Here is a 13,834-nt window from a genome sequence, read left to right on the forward strand (position 1 = left end):
TCAGTGATTCTGCTTGTCAACAGGCTTATTAAGGCTGAAATGACTCCATATTTTATATACACAGATTTTGTGGCTCAGATAAGGTCCAGTCTTTGCTCTTGGCTGACATGTGGCATTGCTATGGCCTGCTTGTTGCCCAGATCTGGCAAACAGGAGTGAGCCACGCAAGGGCCGTCATTCCGCGCTGCATGTGGGCCAGATCATCTTTCCACGTGTGCCAGATGTGGGCCGGATCTGGGATGTCAAAATGTTGCTATGTGGGTAGTAGACTGGTAATACTCTAACAACTGCTAGTTGACATGTAGTCGCAAAGTTACTTATAGTAAAGTGACCATCAAAATAAAGCATTAACCAAAAATCTTCAGTTGGGGCTATCCCTAAAATTTTTCAAACCAGGCCTATTGGAAAAACGTGCCTGTGGCAATCTTTTTGCAAAATGATATTGTTTATTCTTGTACATTTTATGAGACTTTCAAAGTAAAATGTCCAGTGGCACTAAAAGCACGTTCAGTTTTATCCGAAACAGATGAATGTCAATGTGGAAGCGCTAGAAGATGTTCTATCACATCTGAAAATACTGTAGCACCTACACTAAACCCTGTAAACGAATCCTAACTGATAGTGTGACATGTGCCATGGGTCTGTATTCATCAACATTGTCATATGGACTCTTATTTTGAAGTTATTTTCTGTGCCTATGTTCTCTTCCTTTGTTAAGTTCCTGTTTGCCTTGTTGCCTCGTTTATCTCCGCAGTTACCCTCATTAATTTCCATTGTAACTTATAATCTACACCTTTTCATCATTAGCCCTTGTGTTCCCTGTGTATTTATGCCCCTGTTTTAGTCTTGGTTTGTTGCTATCTTTGCATGTAATGTGAAGCTGTTGTGCTCTTGCTGTGTGGTTTATGTTTCATGTTCCTGGTTTTACTCTCAGTATGGATTATTTGTTTTGGTTTTGAATAAAATTCGCAGCAACTGGATTCTCACCTCTCTTCAACCCTGCCCAAACATAATAGATGTAACGTAACGTGTAAATAAAAGCAAACGTGAGATACAAATGCAACCATGCCGTTTTAGCTTGTTTCTACAAGTCTTTGAGCTCTTTTATTATAAATCGTGTTTCACGGGGCTCACAAGTGAATTGCTGTACCAGGTGAGGTACTGGGCAAGTTTATGTCAGAAAATCCACACATAAATGTGTTTTGAGGTCATAATATAGTGTTATGCAAATAATTACACGAAAATAAGTCCTTATTAATTGTGTGTTTGGGTAAAAAGGAATAAATGTTGTTTGTGTTTTACTGCCACTACTGTAGTGTTCATTTCAGCATGAAACTGCAGTGAATTGTATGTAGGTACATTTTTTGGGAGTTTTGCAAAAATGTAGGTAGATGCAGGTTAAAATTTGGATAGATGTTATATATATATATATATATATATATATATATAAATTATAGATAATGCTCAATAACACATCCTGTGCTGACCACTGCAGACACTAAGGCTGTGTCTCTTGCCCCTGTTAGCGGTTAGCCTGATGAAAACTTTACCCGTCCACATTACCCTCTCCCCCTGGAGCTCTACCGGTAGATTCATTAACACATTAACACAGAGTCTGATTTAAATGGAGCTGCTCTCATGGGGTAAAATCTATTAGAGCAGACAACCTCTGTCACATCTCCTCAGCATCTCATCTGGCTCTCATGACTCCTGACAGCTCAGGGAAAAAGAAAAGCGACCTCCAGTAATGTAGCAACACTATAACTCAGCAAGTCTGTGCAGTATGCATACACTTATGCAAAGGAGCAGTGTTGACAGGCCTTTTCCGTTTTCAGAAAGCCTGGGACTACCAGCCTAAAGCCCCAGCCACAGCTTCGCTTCATTTCACTTGGCAAAACAAATTATTGCTTAGAACAGTCAGCCTCTGATTGAGTTGGTTGACTGGATGGCAGTAGTAAATTTATTGAGTGTTCAAATTATCCCAGAGGTTCCAGGCACCGTCGGGGGGAAAGTAAGTTTTGCGACATGTTTCCTTGGTCTCGAAAAAATCAATGATGTTGATGTCCACCTTGTGGCGGCACATGAAGAAAAATATTTATTTACAATGTTCTAGGGGAAATAAGGCATCATGCACAAAACAAGCAATTTCCTTTCCTGATGAGAACTCAAAAAATGAAGCACTGTTCACATAATATTCTGGTTGGGAGTATTGTGAACACAGACAAAAGTGATACAAACAGTGAAATGTCCTACTGACATTCTAACTATCAGTACTCTCGAAATGCCACTTGGCCAATCATAATTGAGTTTTGATCTTTGTTATGGTGGGGAGTTGGTATTGCACTTTCTAAATCAGTAGCTGACACACTAACATTTTACTTAGAATCTAGGATTTTGGTTAAAATATACACATTTGAATAAAATGTATAGTGTAAAAATGCCGTAACTGGTCAGAATGTTGGTACACAAGCTTAAACCATAGACTAGTTAGCCTCCCTGGCCCAAGTGGTTTAGGCTGGTCTAGTTTGCTGGTTTAAGAGGGGATTTGGACTAGAACAGATAAGACAAGAAAACCACCATTGATTGGTTTAGCTGTGCATTTCAGCAGGCCAGACTCCATTTCAGCTAACATCCACACGAATAAATAAAGCTTTAACTTACTTTATGATTGTTAATCTCTTTTATTACGGAGGAGTCCTACTGCGGAACTGAATTAATGAACACGAGTGTAGTTCCACATGAACATTATAAACTTAATTAATAGTAGGAGGTAAAACTGTCCCACAAACTCATATGCTATAGGAAATCTTATTTACTTCCCGGTGGGGTCCTGATGAGCAACGTTTTAAGGAATAGAGATCCAAATTAGATTTTGTGAGTCACTCCACACAAAAACAACTTGTCTAAACTGAATTTCAAATTCATGACCAGCCATTTTTGAGGATGGTGTAATTGTTTCTAGGTTGGTGAAGGAGTCAGCGCTGCATTCAGCTGTATTGATGGTTAATATTCTAAATCAGTAAATACTGTTGACCTTTTGTGTGATGCACTGTACTCCATTCAAAACAATTTAACTCAGCATGTTGCTAATTTCTCCCCAAAACCCTTTATAGGAATTGGAATACAGATGGATGGACGCAGCAGGACTAGAAAATGTCAAAAAGGTGGATAAAGATGAAAGTAAAAGGAATGTCGTGTACACTATTTCTTCCCTTCCCTACAGAGCAAAAAACCCCGGTGTTAAATTAACACCCTCAGTGTTCATATATGTCCACACTACAGGGACTTAAAATAACACTGAAGCAGTTAAAGTTAATGAAATAATTGTGATTAATTAAGTGATGAATGAGCATTAGTGGTGAAACCTGATGTTAATAAGCAGAGTCATTGAAGGAAAGATAAACAAGAAGAACAGAAAAAAAGAGAGACAGAACAACTACAACTGACTTCCAGCCATTATTATTGCACTTATTACTAACCAGTTTGACTTTGTTTCTGTCATACATCTATTAAAGTTATTATTGAGGATTAACAGAAGTTTAAAGGGTTAATGTTGTAATGAAAGTTTCACTTAAAGTCACCATTATGGTGATCAGTATTTACTTTAGTTGTGCTCTTGACCCTTTGCTTTTTAATATTAGGTTTTCTCTGGCTGCTCCAACTTTGTATTTATTAAGTACATTTGTTATGGCAACTGAAATTGTGACCATGTTTTGATGATTCTTTAAAAGAAATGGCAAGTAACACAATTAAATGTGTTTTTTTTTTACTAGGAAGACTGAAATACTGTTTTCTTGTAAAACCTACTCAAATAATCTGTTTTAGAACTTTGAAAAAAGGTCTGAGCTAAGTTCTGTCCTCAGCATGATTGGGTTAAACTCGCTCCCAGAAGCAGTTCACATGACTGCGTTCTCAAACACCAGCCGCTGAACGCAAGATCACATGACAGCATTTATTGCATTTCTTCTGCACACTCTGAGACGCAAATAATAAAAGAGCCACAGCACTGCAGCAACTTCCAATTTTATTGCAGATATGTTGTGGCAATTTCCCAGGAAGTGGACCTGGATGCCTGGAGACTTTGATACAAATGCTTTGGGACTGTCCAGATGTGTAAAACTGGTTTCACTTTATTTTGATGGTCCCTTTAACACATTCTGTTGACTATAAGTAAAGTTGCACCTACATGTCTACTAACACTCATTAGAGTGTATAGAGTATTAGTAGACTGGTTGGGTTCGGGATAGAATAAGTTGACATGTAGATGCAAAGTTGCTTATAGTCCACAGAATGTTCAAAAGGGACCATCAAAATAAAGTGTTACCGCAAAAACTTCTGGGATATGGTGCTTGATGTTTTGTACAAGGCTATAAGGATTTGTTTTCCCAAAAATCTTGATAATGTATTGATGAATGACAATTCTCACTTTGAGAAGGTATGGAAATTTTGGCTAGCTGCCATGACTGCTGCAAAGAAACTACTAGTTCATTGTTGGAAAACTCCTCACGACCTTTATTCACCTTTATTTATATAGTGCTTTTTACAATAAAGATTTTTTCAAAGCAGTATTAGCAGATCTAGAAGACAATAGCACCATAAGCCAGCTGAAGTAAGTTCAGTGATGGTTCATTTTTGTTGTAAAAAAGTTATTGAGATATTTCATATATATAGCGGAGAAAACAGTTATGTCATCGTCCAGTTCAGTTTAGTTCTCATATAATCATGTAAATGCAAGCAATAATATTGTTGAATATCAAGTGTCCCCAACAAAGCAAGCCAAAAGCGAAAGCTATTCTTTAATAATTCTTTATTAGAGATCTTATATCTGTGCAGACTCATTGTCCTACATATGTAACTTTGCCTATGCGGAAGAATTGGATATCTACAGTCAAGGGAATTGTGGATATTTAATCTACAGCTACTACTTATGTTGTTATTATTATTATTATTATTATTACACTCTTTAATCTGTGTGTTTATTTTATTGTATCCCAATTTCCCCAAGTCCTGTAGTAGTGCAATGAGTTGGCTGAGGGAAGGGGGGAGGTTATAATAGTGATAAAAAAAAAGAAAAAAAAACCCACTAAATTACACCAAAATAATTGTGTTTTATTTCCTTCCTTCAGTGAAAAGAGAAGAGGGAAAACATCACTGAGGTGGACAATGGAGGAAAAGAAAAGAAACGAAGGAATCTTTCAGCAGAAGACTTTATAATTTGTGGCCATCAGTATTCAGGCTGAGAGACAGACAACAGATGACTCCATCACACACTCCACTGCCCCTTACAGCTCCACAATCAGCACTGTCATGCGGGTTAGTGTTTGTGAGGGGCTGTCAACCTGCCTCGATGCACATCACTGTCTTTCATCTGCATAAAAAGGACAAGGGCAGCACTTCCTGATAATGGGAAAGGCATATATTTGACTTCTGCCACCCACAGCAGCAGTATGGCATACAGATATTAATGGCTTGAACTCTTAGAAATATCCTAAGATCTGAACATTTTGTAGTGCACAATGTTAAAGATCACTGCAAGATTGTTTGTGTCATACAAGGAATCAAGATTCGCCCTTGCTGGTCAAAGCTTTATCTACACCATCTGGCTCTAAACAACTTTCTTAAATTTTTACACAAAGACAAATATTTCAATGCATTATAGTAGATGATTTGGCAGTGACTGACTGCGTTATGTTGTAAAATGAGACTATACAGTGACGAAGTATGTTTGTCAGTGCTGAGGAAGGTGAATCATACAACAAATTAATGCTCCACAACATTTACTTAAAATGCACAGATGGACAGTTTTCTATTATAGACATTAGAAGAGCCTTGGGCCCGGTGCTTTCCATTCTGTTCAATCTAATTATTTTTGAAGACACTCCATGAGCTTCACACACACCGTCACTGACCAATGTTCCATAACCGGAGCCAAATGTCAGCGCTCCTCACCAAACAATGGCTCTGTAATTAATTATCTGTCAAAGGCCAGTCATTTAGCTTCACAACACAACAATGCAAATGTTTCATCAAATCCTTATAAAGTTCACTGGTTGTCTTTCCTTTCATCCCTATGGGTGCCTTGACCTTCTGATACATGGTGTGCACTATACAAACTTTTATACTGTGAGTCATTTGAACTATTCAGAGTGCTAAACCATACTAATACTGTGTTTTTTATATAAAGTGTGTTTGTCTGTGTGGTCCTGATAAAGTCTACATTGTGGGGGGGGGGGGATATGTATAGGATAATATAAAATCAAAATGGCTACCGCTCATAAACACCTCAATCAATTCGACTGAGCTTGATTTGAATGAATTTCGATCTGTGTAGATAGACCTGAAACCTGAAATCTTATTAGTATGGGGTAAAAAGCATTTACGTAAATGCCCGAATCTGACTTAACCCCAGGGTTAAATTAACTCTCCTCAGAGAGTTTATTTGAGTTCATACTCAAGAGTGTTTAACACTGAAGCAGTGTTAAAGTTAATGAGATAATTAAGTGATTAATTAGGTGATGATTGACCATTAGTGAAGACACCTGATGATAACAAACAGAATCACTGAAGGAAAGAGTCACCTTTTTAGGTCACTATTATGGTGATCCGTGTTTGTTTTAGTTGGGCTCTTGAGGGATGATTATTTTTTTTAAAAATTCATCGCCATCTAATGGCCTGGCAGCAGAATACAGCGTTTTTAGTCGTTTTTGCGGATCCGTGTGAATAGGGATCATTTTGACAACGGTGTCATCTGTACACGGAAAACTCAAAGGAAAAACTTATCCGCTTTAAGCATATCGTTGTTGTGTAGACATACCCTAAAACACATGACAACCCACCCCCAAAAGACAAAACCCAGATAACCCATTACAAGATAAGAAGTTGCAAGTAACTTTTTTTTATTTTTCTTATACTCCATGGTGGAGAAGAGCCATGTAAGCTGGTTTTCTGGTCTTAGCTGTGGTCAGCAGCAGCTCGACAAGGCTGGGACACCAGCTAAGACTACAGCAAGCTTAGGCTGGTTTAAGATATTTGTTCGGCAGAGATATTCTTTAACTCTTAAATGCATGAATGTTTCTCCAATCATTATTACATAATTGGGTCTTTAGCGACCCGGATCTATATGAAACATGGATGGATGAAACATGTAGAAAACTCTCCTGATATTAGAGTAACAATTACAGAAGAATAAAATAAAGCATATTATCATATACCTTTTGTAGCTTGGAAGGGTTCAGTTTGAGCAGACATTTTATACCATCATCACTGTCCTCATCAGAGCTCATTTCCCAGGACATTCAGCATCTGGCTCATATTCGCAATCTCAAACATATTCTCAAAACTATCATTTTCAACATCTTCAAAATCAGTATTCTGACAGCTTTTTCACCAGATCCACCATCAAGTGAAAGTGACAGTAATATTTTTTTGCATACAGAACTTGCTCTGCAGTAAATCACTGAGCCATTTCCAGTTTTGCTGATGATACCTCCTATTCCTAATAGCTAACTTTAAAAAAATGAATGAGGAGGAGGGTAGTGAATGACGCCCCGTCACTAAATACCCGAGGTATGCGTTTAAGGGTTAATATCCTTACTTCATATATTTTCATAGCCTTACAACATTTAATGGTGCTGTAAGTGATGTTTTCTTGAACTTCCACCAGACATAGCCACTGAATTAGACTCTTATTTCTAAAAGCCTCCCTGCAAGAAAACAGCTACACTGTTTATATTGTTGTCTTCATAGATGGTGTAGGAGTTGTCATCTCAGTGACGTCAAAGGTAGCAAAACAAATGTCAAACTAACAAATACTTATACCATCTTGAATGATCTCCGTCTAGCACACTCTCAGCTTCCCACATAAGGGCTTCCCAGTGAACATACTAAATGAAAATTAAATGTCAAGAAATCTTTCCACTTTGTGGTAATTCATGCACTTGAAGGTTTAGAGTACTAAATAGAAGTAAGGAAGCTTCCCTATGATTATATGATCACAGAAGGAAACATGACGTGTGTTTGCGGTCTGTTGCTGTGGATTCCTCCTGTGAAAAATAGAAGAGCCCAGCATGCTTTCGCATTCACATTAGTATTTACAGGAAATATATATTTAACTACAGAAAAATAGCAAAGCACAGCCCTGTCAGTAGTGATAGAACAACATGAGGTATGGTGATTTTTCCACATCATTTTCTGTCACCTTTCCGGCTCAGTATGTAGTGGAAAAATATGGACATATTTCAATGACAGTTTATCATGTTTATTGACAGTTCACAAAAATGAAAATTCTGTCCTTTTTTCTGACAATCATTTTGACATCTCTGACGCTTAATAAAGAAGGATAAATTGACCCTTAAATTCATATCTCAGGTCTTTATTCACCAGGGATGTCATTCACTACACTCCTCCTCATTCATTTTTTAAATTTAGACATCAAATTTATTATTATTCCTAGATCTATTAATCATAAACAATAAAACAAGAATAATAAGCATACTGTAGGTTTTCAAATAATCTTTTTTTGTAAAAAATGTATAGGGACTTACAGTGCTGGTCAGAATTATTTGCCCCCTTAGTAAATATGATCAAAGATGGCTGTTAAAAAATAAATCTGCATTGTTTATCCTTTTGATATATACTGTATATCAAATACCAACAGATGAAAAATCAAAACCTGACAGCCTTTCAATTATTTTACTTCAATAATAGGTTAGATTTTTGCATTTAATTTCTTTTTATATGTAAAATATAATTTATAATATAAGGTAACACTTTATAATAACTGCACGCTATTAATCATTAGTTAAGCATTAGTAAACAGTTAATTCATCATTTATAAAGCATTAATAGACATGAATAAGTAGTTTATAAATACAGCTATAAATGTTTTATTCTTGATTTATAATAATGTCTTTAACAATTGTATTTTCATAATTTATTAATGATCAATTTATCATTTTTAAATGAAGTATTGCATTATTTACAAACCAGTTATTTAGGTGTTGTCATTGATTAATAAGATCACTTAGAAAGTCTAAGTACTGTAAATGTAGTAGATGCAGGTAGTTATAAAGCATTTAGTAGTGGTCAGTTAACTGTTTTGTGAGCTCATCTAAAGTGGGGACTATTTATGCCTTGTAAAGCATTTATAAAGGAGATTTAAAGACTCAGTTATCTTCTAAACAGAAAAAGGAAACAAACACAACACAGTGATACAGAACACAGAAATATTAACAGCCTTTAAATCTCCTTTGTAAATGCTACAAGGCATAACTAGTCCTCACTTTAGATGAGCTCACAAAAATAGTTAACTAACCACTACTAAATGCTTTATAACTACCTGAATTAACCCTGAATTACAGTAGAAATACATGTTAATAAAGCATTTATTAACACACTAAGTAACTATTACTATATGTCTGAATAATAAGATGTATGAATGTACATTTAAATACTTTATTAATCATTTACTTACACTTTCTAAGTGATCTTATGAATCACTGACAACTCCTAAATAACCGGTTTGAAAATAAAGAAATACTTCATTTAGAAATGATAAATTGATCATTAATAAAGTATGAAAATACAATTATCAAACACATTATAGATATGTTTTTAAATAAAGAATACAGCATTTATAACTGTATTTATAAAAAAATTATGCTTTATAAATGATTGATAGTGTGCAGTTATTATAAAGTGTTACCAATTTTTATTTAAAAAAAAAGCAAAAATCTAACCTTTTATTGAAGTAAAATAATTGAAAGGCTGTCAGGTTTTGATTTTTCATCTGTTGGTATTGGATTGAATCCATGATGCCATGTTCTGAACAAGATGTCCAGGAGTGCCAAAAAGCTCTTTTTCTGTTTGTTTGTTTGTTTGTTTGTTTGTTTCATCTGTCCATATAACATTTGAAAAGTAACTGACACGACTGGAACTTCAAACGGGACAGACTCTATGGTCAGATGAAACAAAACAAAAAAAAATAGCTTTTTTTGGCAGCAAACACTTAAGATGGGTTTGGTGCACACAGGGATAAAAAAGTACCCCATGCGTAAAATGAAATACTCTGCTGTATCTTTAATGCTGTGGGCCTAATATTCTGCCAGAGGTCCTGGACATCTTGTTCAGATACATCATGGGATTCGATCAAATACCAACAGATAAAAAATCAAAACCTGACAACCTCTGCTAGAAATCTTATAACGGGCCGTGGTTGGATCTTCCAACAGGACAGTGATCCAAAAACAAACATCAAAATCAAAACAAAAATGAGTCACTGAGCACAAAACCGAGCATCTGCAATGGCCATCCCAGTCCCTGACCTGAACCCTATAGAGGATGAGTGGGCTGAACTGAAGAGGAGAAGGGCCAACATGGATCTGGGAATCTGAAGGATCTGGAGAGATTCTGTAAGGAGGAATGGTCTCTGATCTCTCGTCAGGTTGTCTCCAAACTCATCAGGCATTATAGGAGAACACTCAGAGCTGGTATCTTGGCAAAAGGAGGTTGCAAAAGTATTTAATAAAAGGGGGCAAATAATTGTTCCCAATGTGTTTTGGAGAAAAACGTTTATTTCATAATGTGATTTACCCCCCACTTTCAAATCTTTTACGTACTTCAATGAAAGGTTAGAATTTGCAATAAAAAAAATTAATAAAATATCAAAAGGATTAACAATGCAGATTTATTTTTTTACAGCCATCTTTGATCATATTGACCAATTGGGCAAATAATTCTGACCAGTACTGTATATACGTATGTAATAGTGTATCTTTTTCTGTGCAACAATAATTGAATCCCCTGATAACTCAATAAGTGCATTTTACCTTTATTCCTTAAAGGGTTAGTTCACCCAAAAATGAAAATTCTGTCAGTAATTACTCACCCTCATGTTGTTCCAACCATGTAAGTCTTTCGTTCATCTTCGGAACACAAATTAAGATATTTTTGATGAAATCTGACAGAATTTTGACTCCTCCATAGGCTTCCAGTGTGACCGAAACTCACCGGCCCAGAATAGTTATTAAAACATCGTTAAAATAGTCCAAGTAACTACAGTGGCACTACATTAAGTTTATCATGCGACGAGAATACTTTTTGTGCGCAAAAACAAACAAAAATAACGACTTTATTCCACTTTTCATTTCCTTCTCTCTGGGCCTCGTAGTGTTTTTGCGCTGCGCGTCTGTGTTGCACATCATCACGCAACACACACATGACCGGCGTCGGCCAATAGTGAGCCTACGTGGTGACGTGTAACACAGACGGGCTGCGCAAAAACACTACGCGAACCAACTAGAGGTCCAGAGAAGGAAATGAATAGTGGAATAAAGTCGTTATTTTTGTTTGTTTTTGCGCACAAAAAGTATTCTCGTCGCTTTATATACTTAAGATTGAGCCACTGGAGTCACTTGGACTATATTAACGATCTCTTTAATAACTTTTCTGGGCCATCAAGTTTCGGTCACACTGGAAGCCTATGGAGGAGTGAAACATGGCTCAGATTCATCAAAAATATCTTAATTTGTGTTCCGAAGATGAACGAAGGTCTTACGCGGTTGGAACAACATGAGGGTGAGTAATTACTGACAGAATTTTAATTTTTGGGTGAACTAACCCTTTAATAAAGTATGCTTTATTGTTTTTCTTTTGTAATTGTTGTTAAAATATCAAGGGAGTCTTTATACTATTGTGGCAGTTAGAGATCCATCCGTGTTAGAAATACAGATCCAGTTCGCTAAAAACCCGAATATGCAATAATGATTGGCAAAACATTCATCCATTTAAGGGTTAATGGCAGTTTAGTCATCAAAGACATTTTTACTCGCATTTTTTTAGAAACTTTCAAAAAAACTCCTACGTGCAGTTTTCCAAGCACAGGTATTGAGCGTCTCAGGTGCATTCAGCAAAAAACAGAATTCTAGATGCTTTCATGCCTGAGGAACATGTTTTTATCATTTTATTGTTTTGGGCTTTGTTATTATTTATTTATGTATTTATTGTGCAGTGGTTGGGAAAAGAGACAGAACAAAAAGACCACCTAGTACACCAGCCCCAAAAAGTACTTTAAATTGCACAATATTAATAATATTAATGCATAATATTTTTGAAATATTGTAACATACACACACACATCTGTGAAGTATTTTATATTTCAATTTTCTTTGGTATACAAATGCAGCTTTGTGTTGTTTTTATTATTATGTTTTTATTCAGCTTTTTTCCTACATATTTACATACTTCAGGACACTATATTAGAAAAAAAAAGCATGGCATAATTTGCCTTAAATCATTGACTATTTTATGTATCTTATATATTTATAATGTGCCAACACTATCATAAAAGCTCAATATTGAAGTTTATTCAGAATTACGTGAACATTTCTTTGGGTCAGAAAAATGTATAAGACGTGCAATAAATAATACAGTACATAAATAATAGAATGCTCAAACATTCTCAAACAAGCACAAATAATTAAAAACAAGAAAAAAGCTGTGCAAACACCCTCGCAAATGTAAGCACATGCATTACAGGAATAGTAAACAACTTTTATTTTCCCAGAATGACCATTAGTTGCCATTAGTAACGTGAATCCAGAACATGTGTTGGACAGAATTAGTTAGTATGTTCAAGAACAGATACAAAACACAGAGAAAGAGAACGTGTAAAAACTGAAAGAGTCTCTTCTGAATAACACAAAGAAAAATGCAGAGACGGGGGAAAACAAACAGATGGAGAGGGAAGTGTTTAATGTGCAAGTATCAAGATGAGAGATAAATGACCATTTAATGAGCAAGTGAGCAAGTGCTTCTCCTGAGATCCCAAGATGGCTTTCTGAGAATGGTAAATTCACAAGCTTCTGTCACACTCACTGATCCAGCAACAACATTGACCAGCGCTTCACTTCAACAACATGTAGCAGTGATGGGTTCAGGGCAAACGCACAAACACATACTGCTTTCTGTTTGAGTCTCCTGTCTTTGTTCTGGGAAAACCTTCTGAAAGAACTATTCATTCCACACAATCTATAGGTTTCAGCAAAGAAAGGGAGAGATCATGAACAAAATGAAAACTCTATCATTATGTAGGGGAGAGGCGGGACAGTTGAAACACTTTTCAGATAAATGTCGTTTTCTAAGATAAGGTTACAGATAGATTTTTTATTTTTTTGTGATTAACAACTCACATATGTGTTCTCTTAGTATCATGTGTTATTCGGTACAAATATAGAATGATTTAAGTAAAATGTGACTTTGAACGGGAGTTGTGCTTTGTTTCAATCGTCCCGCCTGTGCGGGACGGTTGAAACACAGGGGTGGGACGGATGAAACATAACAGTTTAAATGGCAACTATTCATCTAATGCTTATTTTTGTGAACAACACCTGACAAGTAACTTATGCACATATTGTTACAAACATATTTTGTAATTTATTTTCATTTAAAGGTTCATATTAACCATTTTTGTTCTGTCGCCCAATAAACAATAGGCGATAAGCCTATGCGCATTTTGTAATCTTTCTAACAGGCTATTTTGACGAAGACAGACAAATCAGTTTACAATTAATTTTCATATCGAGTCATATTGAGTGTTTGCTAGTTGAATAGCCTGTTATTATGAAGAAAACGAGGCCAACCAGAAGACGATAAATGAAATTTATTGAATATTGAAGATTGGACAATTGATGATTATTACAGAGATAACATGTGTTGCGTAATTGAAAATTAATTTGCATTAAAAGAAACTCAAGTCTAGAAACAGTATATGAATCTATGAACAGAATAGGCTATGACCAGGTTTAACGTGTAGGACGCGCGGTCGGGACCCGACAGT

This window comes from Scardinius erythrophthalmus (assembly GCF_964197995.2).
Source record: "Scardinius erythrophthalmus genome assembly, chromosome: 1".
Lineage (NCBI taxonomy): Eukaryota > Metazoa > Chordata > Actinopteri > Cypriniformes > Leuciscidae > Scardinius > Scardinius erythrophthalmus.